At 49.9% G+C, this 12130-nt stretch overlaps 1 long non-coding RNA gene across 2 annotated transcripts in view; it reads right to left on the bottom strand.

Annotated features, from left to right (window-relative positions):
- Positions 1 to 12130, bottom strand: part of LOC135829386 (uncharacterized) — an 88165-nt gene that overhangs the window by 52842 nt on the left and 23193 nt on the right. Inside the window, exon 3 of one of the 2 annotated variants that reach the window (XR_010555806.1) lies at positions 10733 to 10816. The exons of the other annotated variant lie outside the window; for it this stretch is intronic. This is a non-coding gene — a long non-coding RNA (uncharacterized LOC135829386). Of the gene's footprint in view, positions 1 to 10732; positions 10817 to 12130 lie in introns of those variants that run through there. 2 annotated transcript variants of the gene reach the window in all.

Genomic DNA, 12130 nt, shown 5'->3' on the forward strand with positions numbered 1-12130 from the left:
GCGGCAGCAGTATTGGATCATTGGCGATCGACGCGCGTTGCGCAGCGTGAATAGCAAATGCGTTATCTGTCGTCGGCAGGATGCCAGGAGAGCGACATGAAGTCGTCGCCGCAGATTGAAGGATATGAATTCGAAGCTGTACAACAGCTACTGAGGCGCAATGCTCAGGCCAAGGCATTCTCATAGGACATCAAGGCACTGGACAACAGACAACCTCTACCAAGCAATAGTCGACTACGACAACTGACAACTCTGGTGGACAAACATGGAGTTCTCCAACTCAGGAGTCGTTTGGCGAAAGCCGATTGTCTCACCGACTCAACTAAACAACCTGTTGTCCTGGCCCCTGAGCAGCCGTTCACAAAGCTACTTATCCAGCACTACCACCAAGCCGCTGGCCACCAAGGTCAAGAGCTGGTGTTGAATGAGATTCGCCAGCGCTACTGGGTCCTGAGTGGTCGATCCGCAGTCAAGCTCTTTTCGATACTGTGCCAGAAGTGCAAGAATGCTAGCAGCAAACCGCAAGTGCCGATGATGGGCGGACTACCAGCCTCGCGCCTCACGCCCAACATCTGTCCGTTCGCAACGACAGGAGTCGACTACTTTGGTCCTCTGACAGTGAAGGTGGGACGACGTTATGAGAAACGCTATGGCGTGCTATTCACATGCCTGGTTACTGGCGCAGTGCATCTGGAAATCGCAACCAGTCTTACCACGGACGGCACGATCATGGCGATCCGGCGGTTCACAGCCCGGCGTGGTCACCCCGCCAAGATGTACTCCGACAATGGCACAAACCAGCATGGAGAGGATAAGGAGCTGTCGACAGCACTGTCGGCCCTGCAACAAGATCAACTCACCGCAGAGCTGACACCGCACAGCATCCAGTGGCATTTCAACCCGCCAGCCGCGCCGCACATGAGTGGAGTCTGGGAGCGTTTGGTGCGTTCGGTGAAGAGTGCGCACCGGGCCATCATGGATGTGCGTACGCCGTCCGACGAGGTGCTTGCTACAGCTTTCGCAGAGGCTGAAGCCCTTGTAAAAAGTAGGCCACTGACACACGTTTCCGTTGATCCTGATGATCCGGAGGCATTGATGCCGAGTCATTTCCTGATCGGCACGTCCAGTCCCAACCACTCCATCACCACAAGTACTGATGCCGATTTGTGCCTGCGGAAGGGCTGGCGTATCACTCAGTGTTTAGCTGACATGTCCTGGCAGCGATGGGTGAAAGAGTACCTGCCAGAGCTGTCTCGGCGAACGAAGTGGCACAAGGACCACGCAAGTGCAGCTGACTTGGCAATGGATGATGTGGTCATCATCGCCGACAGCAACCTACCCCAGGGGAGGGGGGGGGGGGGTTGGATTCGTGGCAGAGTCGTCGCCACTCACCCCGGCAAGGATGGTCGTGTACGTGTTGTGGATGTAAAGACTCAGACGGGTACATACCGCAGGCCAGTAGCTCGGTTGTGTAAGCTGGACGTACACAAGCAGGTATGAACTCTCGTGTGGCGGCGGACACTGGTGACTTGTTTATGGTTTTTCGCAAAAGCCAATGCTTAGACTTCCCGCTTTTTGCTAGAATGTCTGTTATGTTGTTTTTTTAATTGGTAAGTCTCCCGCGTTGGCTTACCGGGGGGAGAATGTTACAGCCGTGGTGTTACAGACATTTGCACATGAATTCACAATTATTGTATTTGCTCGTTCGAATTTATTTGTATTTTGTTTCTCTCACCTTTCACTTTTCCCGAGTTGATCACGTACCTGCGTGCTCCACTCTGCTGCAGTTACAGGCAGCTACTCTACCACAGTCGAGTCGATTCTATTGTGTATCTGCATGTCTCTCTCTCAGATATTTTGTTTTTGTTTGTATTTTATACTAGTTTCGGTACGCTATCGCTCTATCTGCATGATGTGATGTTGTCGCTTCTTAGGGCGCCGTGCCTGCATCTTTGGGGCACAGTGCACCTGATGCGCAGTGACCTCAACGATGTACGCCAGAGCTAGACATCGCTTTTGGCTTCATGTTTCCTTTTGCGCTGCCAGCTTTTCTGCTTGAGGCTACATGTACACGTGTCGATCTTTGCTTTTGAAGACTCTTGCAGATTCAGTTTTTTTCCACTTGGTAAAGAACAAGAACAAGTAATGGTTGGAAGGAAATTTTGTCTACCACGGCCAGAGGGCCGCAACACCGACCCCAGCAAAGTTTCCGCCATTGAAGACCTCAAGGAGCCTATGAATGTTCCTGAGCTGCACCGTGTCTTGGGTCTGTTCACATACGTCGCCAGATTCATCCTGGACTAGGCTACAATCTCAGCACCCCGACGTCAGCTCCCGCACACCGACACTGAATGGTTCTGGGACTCCCCGCAGCAGGACGCATTCCGTCGGCTGAAAGAGCTCGCCGTTTCAGCCCCGTGCTTAGTGCACTATAACCCCAAGCATCCCATCATGGTCAGTGCAGATGCCAGCAGCTATGGCATTGGTGGTGTTCTTCTGCAGAAGCACGATGGCGACTGGCGCCCAGTGGCCTACACCTCCCGTTCCCTTACAAAGACGGAACAAGGCTACGCGCAGATAGAAAAGGAATGCCTCGCAGTGGTGTGGACGTGCGAAAGGTTAGACCAGTACCTCTTCGGCGCTCCCCGGTTCATCGTGCAGACGGATCACAAGCCGCTAGTGCTGCTGATGAACACCAGAGACCTGGACAAGGTTCGCATCTGATGCCAACGAATGTTGCTCGGCTTCCTCCGGTACGAAGTCCATGCCATACACGTTCCCGGCAAGGATCTGGTGATGGCCGACACGCTTTCACGAGCACCAGCATCGGCGTCAGTTCACAATGTTCTGCAAGACGACATAGGCATGATTTTATCAACTACTGCCGAAGATCTCATGAGTCCATCCGTTCTCGCCGACCTAGCCAAGGCTTCCGTGTTATCCAGTGTGATGCGCTACGTAATCCATGGCTGGCCTGTTACCATTCCTGACGACATCAAGCCGTTCCATCTTGAGAGAAGCCAATTGTCTCACATGCAAGGTGTCCTTTGCCACGGCTTTCGCCTGGTTGTTCCGTCCGTGCTACAGCCTGAGATCCTCCAGAAGCTGCAGGATGGTCACCAAGGTGTCACAAAGAGTAAAGCCCGTGACCACTTCTCGTCGTGGTGGCCAGATATCTCTGCTGACATCGAGGCGTACGTCGCCAAGTGCACTACCTTTATCAAGCAGCTCCATCAGTCTTCAGAGCCACTCCAGACAACTCCGTTCCCCGAGCGTCCGTGGCAGCGTATCGCATCTGATCTCTGTGATGTCGACGGCCACCAGTACCTGATCACCGTCAACTATTCCTTTCGTTAGATTGATGTCGCTTGTCTCTCGTCGACTAAGTCACGAGCCGTCATTACTCTATCCGGACATCTTCGTTAGCGATAACGGGCCACAGTTCGCTTTCGACGCTTTTGCACGGTTTATGTCGTCGTGCAACATCACGCATCGGACCAGCAGCCCAAAGCATCCTCAAAGCAACGGCGAAGCAGAACGCGTCGTACAGACTGCCAAACGACTCATCCCTGTGTTGTACATGTGGCTGCGCTTGTGTGTCTTTGTTGTACATGTGGTTGCCCGTGTAGCTCTTTGTCGTTTATGTGGCTGCTTTTGTGTCTCTTTCTTGTACATGCTGCTGAGTCGTGGTACATGCTGCTGCGCTGTTTTCGACTCCTGCGTACATGCGGCTGCACCGTCTTCTGTTCCCGTTGGTACACACTTGCTCGTCTTGTCCCCGTTGTACGCCTTCACTACAATAATATATTCTGTTGTCTCGTCTTGTCTCAGTGTCAGTTGTCCGTCGTTCGTTGTCAGTGTTAGTTGTCTGATAATAATTATGAGTTCTCCAGTCGCCTTGTGAAATGAAGTCAGAGAAAACGCTCTCTAACAATTTGTACTGGTCCTGTGTTGTGTGGCGTGGCGAGGAGCGTAGAGGCAATTCATTCGCGGTTCCAAACCCGTGACGACACCTGTGCCAGGTGATCTACAGCAGAATCTCTTAGCCTATCGCTCTACACCCCTGGCCAACGGCTATTCGCCCGCCGAACTCTTATACGGCCGCAGGCTCCGCACCAATCTTCCGTGCCCACCTGGTCTCCTGCAACCATTCTGGCCAGACATCACCGCTCTCCGGACCAAGGAGCAGAAGGCTAAGCATCGCCAAGAAGATCACTTCGATCAATGCTTAGCAGCCAAGTCTCTCTTCCCTCTGCCATTGGGAGCGAAAGTGTGGTTGGACGACAAGCGCGAGGGTACAGTGGTTGAGCAACTCACCGATCTCTCCTACAACATCGCCACCTCATCCGGTCTTCTGTGAAGTTGGTTCTGCCAGTGACTCCTCCCGGACCCGTGCTAGCAGTACCACCGGCCGCGCTAGTCCCGCATCAACAGCCTGCGTCTACGTCACAGCAAACTCTCCGTGCTTGCAACAACATCCAGCCACCGCAGAGGTTGATCGCTACCATGTAACTCTCTCTGGCTTCATGCTATTGCTAGCCCGCACATTGAATAGTTCTGTTCTTAGTGGTTGGCTATGTACAACCCGTACATGTATCTGTCTTGCATTTGCTCAATAACAGTTTCTTTCCCAGCTGTTGGGTTTCTCTCTTTTCAACTTTTTTTAAAACAGGGAGATGTCCTATTCTGTATCATGTTATCCTTTCACCCATTCACGGTATAGTCCTTCCCCATGTCTGTCATCATGTATACACGGTACGTGACCTCGCACTACCCCCGTGCTACGCACAATACCATACTCTGCTGGGCATGGCCTTCCTGACTCTTCCCTATATCTACACTCATCGGTCTGTAAAATAATCCACTTCCTTATGTCCGTACATGACACAACAGTTTGCATGACCTCAGATTGCCTTGTGCACATTTCCCGTACGGTAGAGTTTATTTATGCACCCCCGTATTTGTATATGTCTCCCAGGTTCAGTGTACCTGCTCATATACGTCCCTGTGCGGACTGTACCGTATCTACTACCTCCGACAAGCGAAACTTGGCGCGTTTTTTTGATCTTTTTGTGTTTGTACCACAAGTAACTTTAGTTACTTCACAAGGCTGTGTGTGTGTGAAGTACGCGTATACGACCTACTTGTGGAATTGTACTCTCCATGCAACCGGGTGCAGGAAGCCATGCGACGAGCTGGTGAGTGGCACATGGCTCGACTAGTCAGAAGCAGGCCAGTCTCTCGTGTACCAGCACAACAGTGCGCGCGCGCCGCGCGTCCATTCTGCGAAGGAGAATCGTCGTGATTTCGCGTTTCAATGCAAAACCAAGGAGTTCTCTCTCTCTTCACTTGATCACTCAGCCAGCACAGAGTCCACACGTCCATGCCAAATAATCCTAGCGTCTTTCAATAGCCTTCAGAGCCATGCGTCTCTGGTGGCTAAGGAAAAGAGCCAGGAATTGCTGCCTGCAATTTTGGACAGTTGGCGAGAATACCCGGCAAAAATGTTGCAGTCCAGGCGCGTTTGGAGGTGTTGCACAGTTCTTACCACGTCAACCTGGATAGTGGCGGCGGAAATGACGACCCTCGACACCGAGGGTCGACACCGTGGCTCAAGCACAGGAGCGACATCGATATTTCCAGAGCGATCACAACAGAGATACTTGCGGCAACTGAATCCGCTCTAGTCGCGCTTTCGTCTCAAAACAGGGACAATTCCTCTCCAGAAGAAACTGCGATCTCTGAATCAGAGGAGAGTGATTCAGCCTAGCTGATGTCTCTAATGTCCTTGTTGAGCAATACGCAGTTGTATTTTGGTGAGTCAATCACTAGTCTTGATTGTAAAGTGTGAGTTATTTCGAGTAATTTGAAGTAAAAAACGCGCCAAGTGTCGCTTGTCGGAGGTAGTATGAATTTCCATAAACACATATGTCTCTCCTTATTGCTTTTTCCTTCTCTCTCTCTTTCTCTTTCTCTTCGCTCTTTTCCTTTGGCATTCATACAACACTTTTCTTGCTCCTCAATTAATTAAGACTAAGTGTAAATCTATCGAGCACGCCAAAATTTCATACGGAATCGACCGACAGACATTAGTGGTGGCCCTGGATGGCAACCCTGTTGAGATCCTAGTTGAAACAGACCTCCAGCTTCAACGTCTAGATGGACCTGTGTCTCTTCCACGCGTGCATGTGAAAGCAAGTGTTGTCGGATCACTCGCAGCTGTTGGCGCATACGTATATCTCTGCGCAGACCTAATTGCTGGCATCGGAGGTGTCAGCATAGGCTATGACGAAGCAGGTGAGTTCAACCCTGCTACGTTTGGCCCGGGCACAGCAACTTCTGGCATCACAGCAACAACCGTGTGTCCCGGCGAACATCCCTTATGTCATGTGACCGTTACGAAGGATGATAAAGGGGTAATGCTGGAAGCCGACAACGGTCTAATCCGATGGGATAAAGACACCGAGCAGTGGCGCTGGAAGGACGGACGAACAAGCGCCAACATGGCCGATCGGCTCAGTCATTTGCCAGTACGCACACAGAGATCTGTTTGATGGTCAACAGGCTTAACCCTGTGCAGAAGTGGACTCGTGGGTAGAGAGGGTTTGGCTAGTAGAGCTTGATGAGGCCACCCACGGATGCATTGGAACCTTCATTCCACTATTGACGAAGAGCCAGACACACTAGGCTAGCACTCCGGTACGTCCGTGCCTAGACTACCATGGCTTGAATAACCTGATCCAGTCCAGGCCCGGTACGGATGCGCCCGCATGTGCGGAGAAGGTTCGTTAATGGCGGAAAGTCGGAGAGCGGTATGAGCTCGTTGACATACACGAGGCTTACCTGCAAGTGCACGTCAATCCTGCTTTTTAACGCTACCAGGCAGTCGTGACAAGCTGTCCATGATGACGCAAGTGTGCATTGGGCTAGCAATTGCCCAGAAAGTTATGTTACACGGCCTTGGCCTGAGGTGGACAATCATGTTGATGATGTGCTGACGCCAGCATCGACACGAGAAGCAGTAGCTGCTGAACTGGTGCGCTACAGCCTGCCCACAAAGCCACCAGAGCTACTGTCTACTGCACGAGTCTTTGCATTGCAGCTGTCCACATCTGCTACCAGTGCCAGATGGTTGAGGCGAGATGGCATACATCTTGCATTTGAGCTTCCCCTGACAAAGTGAAGCGTCTTCCAGTGGACCGAACGACTGACCAGTCACTACCCAGTATGCGCCTGGCCCCAACCCGTTTGTTCGTACTTGAAGCATATGGCAAGCACAACTACTGGGAAGGACGATCCAGTTCTGTAAGGCAATGTACGGTGTGCCAAGGAAGTAGTTGAGCATATGGCATGTGGTGACACTGCGCGTGGAGTTTGGCGTGTGCCATCAACGTCTGACGGCAACTGGGCAGTCTACTGCGACGTGTCTGACCTGGCAACTGGCGTTGTGCTGAAACGCAATGGAGACATCATTGAGGATGGCAAGTGGCTATGTGATGGCGACGACAGGAAATGCATCAACGTCGCAGAACTCGATGTGGCAATGCGTGGCCTGTCACTGGCTGTTGAGCGGGGCATGGAATCAATGCAGCTCATTACCGACTCCAAGGCTGTATTTGGATTGCTTTGTGAAGTTGCCGAGAATGTATGCCGTGTTCGCGTAGTAGGCCTGCATTAGGTGCTCATTGAACATCATTTTACAAGTGGCAACTGACCTGATGGAGACCAGACAACTAAACTGCACCCAACGCTAGCGCAGTTGACGATGCAACAGGACAAGCCATCACGCGCGATAAGGTACATCATGTCCAGAGAGCATCTCCCCAGCTGATGCCTGTACTGTCGGCCGTCAAGCTAAGCAAACGAGTCGAGGTAAAACCATTCAACAGGATCAGAGACCAGCTTGTTATGGATGATGGAGAGTTATCTCGCAGCTTCAAGCTCCCAGCGGTCGGGAATGTGACCATGTCGATCATCCCAGAATCCCTGATACCACGTGTAGTGGAAGAAGCGCATCAGATGTCCGAGCACGGTAGCTAGACAGTGATGTACGAAATGTTGCGCGGCATCTGCTACCTCCCAGGTATGAACTTACGCTGCCAAGAATATTGCCGTGACTGGCAAGCGTGCTGTGCAGCAAATGGACGCGGTGGAGTGACGGTGCCACTTACTGAACCAGATATCTTCAGTCGCCCTTCTAGTGTGCTGCAAGTTGACACACTAGAGTTGGCGCAGACCGCAGCTGACAATACCACTGTGCACTCGTGTAAGCTGATGTATTTAGCAAGCGGTTCGATGTAAAGCCACTACGCGACACGTTGCTGCTAGTCTTGCAGGAGCGCTGCATGACTAGTATCTGCTCCAGGTGGGGACCGCCCGACAAGACTAGAATGGACAACGGGACTGAGTTCCAGAATACTCTTGTCCAGGCCCTCCTCACACAATTCGGCGTGCGTGTGAAGACGGGAGCAATTCATCACCCACAGTTGCAAGGCGGCGTGGAGCGCATGAATCGGACTCTCATCACGCTGATGAGGAAAGTACTAGATAAAGTATCGGACTGGAGGAGGGAGCTCGACCTCCTGCTGTTCTACTACTGTTCCCGGTCGTATTCTTCGACAACAGTGTCGCCTATGCGTGCGATGTGAGCCTAGAAGCCCCGGTCATTAGTTCTGGAAGCGTGCCTGGGGGCCACTGTGGTGAGCGAGTGGGTTAACAAGTTGAGTGGATCGGCTGGCCATGTACACGATGTTGTGGAGAGAGAGAGTTGTCTGCATCGAGCCCTCCACAAGCACGCAGCAGCAAACAGTCAACCTACATTCTCGGTGATACAGCACTGTTTGTACGCCCCGGGTGTCACCAGAAGCTGCTCCCGCCATTTGAGCCTGGCTGGAAAGTGGAGAAGAGTGTATCACCATCAATTGTTGTGATCAGCCATGTCAATGGCGCAGAGACAGTGGTCAACATTGACTGCTGAAGCTAGACTGAGCTCCTGTATTACCGAACACTGAGGATGTAAAGGGAGGGGTGACTTGAATTGCCTTACATTACTACTGATGTCCATAGCGCTTAGCCGAGTCCTGCCAAGAGTGACAGTGATAGTGACGCTAGTGATAGTGAAGCCGTCGCCCTGGAATTTGATGGCGGAGACATTGACTTGGTCCCACCCTATGATCTCCCTGCCCCAGCTATCCGTCGACGCGCAATGCGATATTGTTCCTCATTAGTGGCGTCTGGAGGGAGAGGTGTAATAGATTGGCCAAGTCACTGTCAACGCCATCTCATCTCTCTCTCTAATCCTTTCTTGATAACAAACATATTTGCGGTTGATCACTACGTGTCAATTCTTCTTGAGCTTTGTATTATTAATTCGCACTGTATTCGTGACAGTCTTCCATTTTCCAGTACTGTTGTGCGTGCACACAATGACGTAGGTCGCCATTTTGTCCGTGGCATCTTGATGCGCAAGCCTTTATCCTTTTAGTCCTTCTTGTGCAAAAGCAAGTAACTAGTCCAATGTCGAGTGGGCTGTGAGTGTTGCTTGTTGGCCAGTGCAGACGGGGTTGTTCACAACAACACCAACCATAACGACATTGTTCTTGCATGTGCATGACTACTCACTTTCACTTTCCTTTTTTATCTGATGCCATCCATGCAACGTCAACATAACTGTTTGCTTCTAGTTCATGCTAGGTTTTCACCCTCCATTTCTCACATCACATCGTCTTCCATACGGTAGATTGGAACATTTAGCTCTGCTCCTCCAAACGGGCATTTGCTTCACTTGTTCCTGCTCATTACAAGTCATTACAAGAGTGTGGCTCCTCATTAACCAGCTGCTGTCCATTGGTATTTCACTTCACAACTATTGTAAGTGTATTGCGGGGATTCCCGAGCTAGTTTCAGGCAGCGGTGTGGCATTGCTTTCAAGCTTGTTGAAAATTTGCATTACAATACAAGTTACTCAAAGCAGCACACTATCTCCCAAAAATGTCGTTATTGTCTGTGATAAGTTCGAAGGCATGAGGGATAGGGTAAGAACTTAATATACAAGAAGCCTCAAAAATACGTCCAACCCTCTTCTGCCAACGAGAGGCAATTCAAAAGCACAGCACGGATGCCTGCAATAAACAAAAAACTGGTGCAACATTGGCATACCCGAGTGTTCTCCCCATGTTGGTTGGTAGATTGGTTTTGTTCAGGACAAGAAAGTACGCCCCTGGAAATTCAACCAACCAAGTTTAGCAGAGACTTCTTCATGCAGATTTACACAAACCACCATTATTGTACGGGTTACGCACAAAGTCATGACTGATTGTGCTGTTCAACTATCTTACCCGCCACTGGAAGTGTAACATTGTGCAGGTGTACAAAATACCAAAGAATTCCAATCTAGAAGCCGGTTGCTTTACAGAACCATAATTGTGTTCAGTGCGATTTCACATGAAAACATACACCAAATCTCATCAAGACACTCGACTTATAAGTTTTTTTGAGGTGATGCAAGAAACTCAATAGTGTTGTCCAGGCTGTTGAAGATAGTGAAAACTGTCGTTCTCCTTTGAAAATGTTTTCCAATTGTGCATGTATTATTGTGCGTACAACAGATGAAAATGAGACCTGGTACACATGCACCGGACCGAACTATGTACACCGGTATAATATTTCTTTTCTGTTCATACACTAGCAAGGATGCACCAGGGATATGCTGACTTACATCATCCTTTGGGTCCAACGAATGTCCAGAATTAATTAGATATTCTGCTACGGAAACTTGACCATGCCTTGCTGCAATGTGTAATGGTGTGCTGTCATTCTGGAAGTAGCATGGTTGGTTGGTTGGTTGTGTTTATTTGAAGCATTGTTAATGAATACAAACCACGTACACACAAATACACATAAACATACACAAACACACTCATACACATGCCGATTCCCAAACACATAAAAATATGCATATGCATGAACACACACATACTCACGCACACGCACACACACACACACACACACACACATGCACACATACACACACATACATACACAACCATCCATGCGCAAAAACATACACACACAAACAAACAAACACAGTTAGTGAGTAAAGGTAACACCGGCAATAACAGGGAGTGCTGGATCATTATCAATGAAGATTTCTTTGGGAATTGATGAACAATTTCCTTGGACACAATAATACAATTTTCACTAGTATACTTTCATGCCTGATCATCAGGTGAAATACAGGCAAAATCTAATGAACATGGCATGGCGCATGTTGTGTGTGAGTGTGTGCGCTCGTGCATGTCCACGAATGTTGAGCACACACGCGCAGGCGTACACATGTGTGTGCGCGCATGAGAGCATGTCGTTTACTTTGCATATGCATTCTACTGCAGGTGTGCGTATGTGACGTATTTGTGTGGGCAAGGGGTAATTGTTTGTGAGTGTGAGTATGTCTCCCTCTCTCCCCCCGCCCTCTCTCTCTCTCTCCCTGTCTCTCTCTCTCTCTCTCTCTCTCTCTCTCTCTCTATCTCTGTCTCTCTCTCTCTCTGTCTCTCTCTCATTCCCCCTCTCTCTCTATCTCCCTCTCTCTCTACTACTTTCTTGATATCCAACGTATTATTTTACTATTGATCACTACGTATCAATTTTTGTTGAGCTTTGAGCTCTCCCTGTCACTCTCTCTCTCATTCTCTCTCTCTCTCTCTCTCTCTTTCTCTCTCTCTCTCTCTCTCTCTCTCTCTCTCTCTCTCTCTCTCTCTCTCTATTACATTCTTGATATCCATCGTATTGATCACTAACGTTACGTATCAATTTGTGTTGAGCTTTGTATTATTTATCCGCGCTCTGTTCAAGACGTGACGTTCATCCATTTTGCAGTATTATTTTTCTAGTATTATCGTGAGTGCACACGAAAACGTAGGTCGCCATTTTGTCCATGTGATCTTGGTGCACGAACCTTGATCCTTTTCTTCTTTTTTTTGTGCAAAGCAAGAGCACCAGAGAAAGCAACTTCTGTGACAAGAACGGGCATGTCTGACCGACGGTATGGCCCCCAGTGCTAGCAACGAAGTTCTCCAGCCAGTCGCTGACGACTCGCCAATGCCTGCAGCTTCGACGCGCCGCCTTCGAAGCT

The sequence above is a fragment of the Sycon ciliatum genome, chromosome 13, assembly GCF_964019385.1.
Source record: "Sycon ciliatum chromosome 13, ocSycCili1.1, whole genome shotgun sequence".
In the NCBI taxonomy this organism is placed as follows: domain Eukaryota; kingdom Metazoa; phylum Porifera; class Calcarea; order Leucosolenida; family Sycettidae; genus Sycon; species Sycon ciliatum.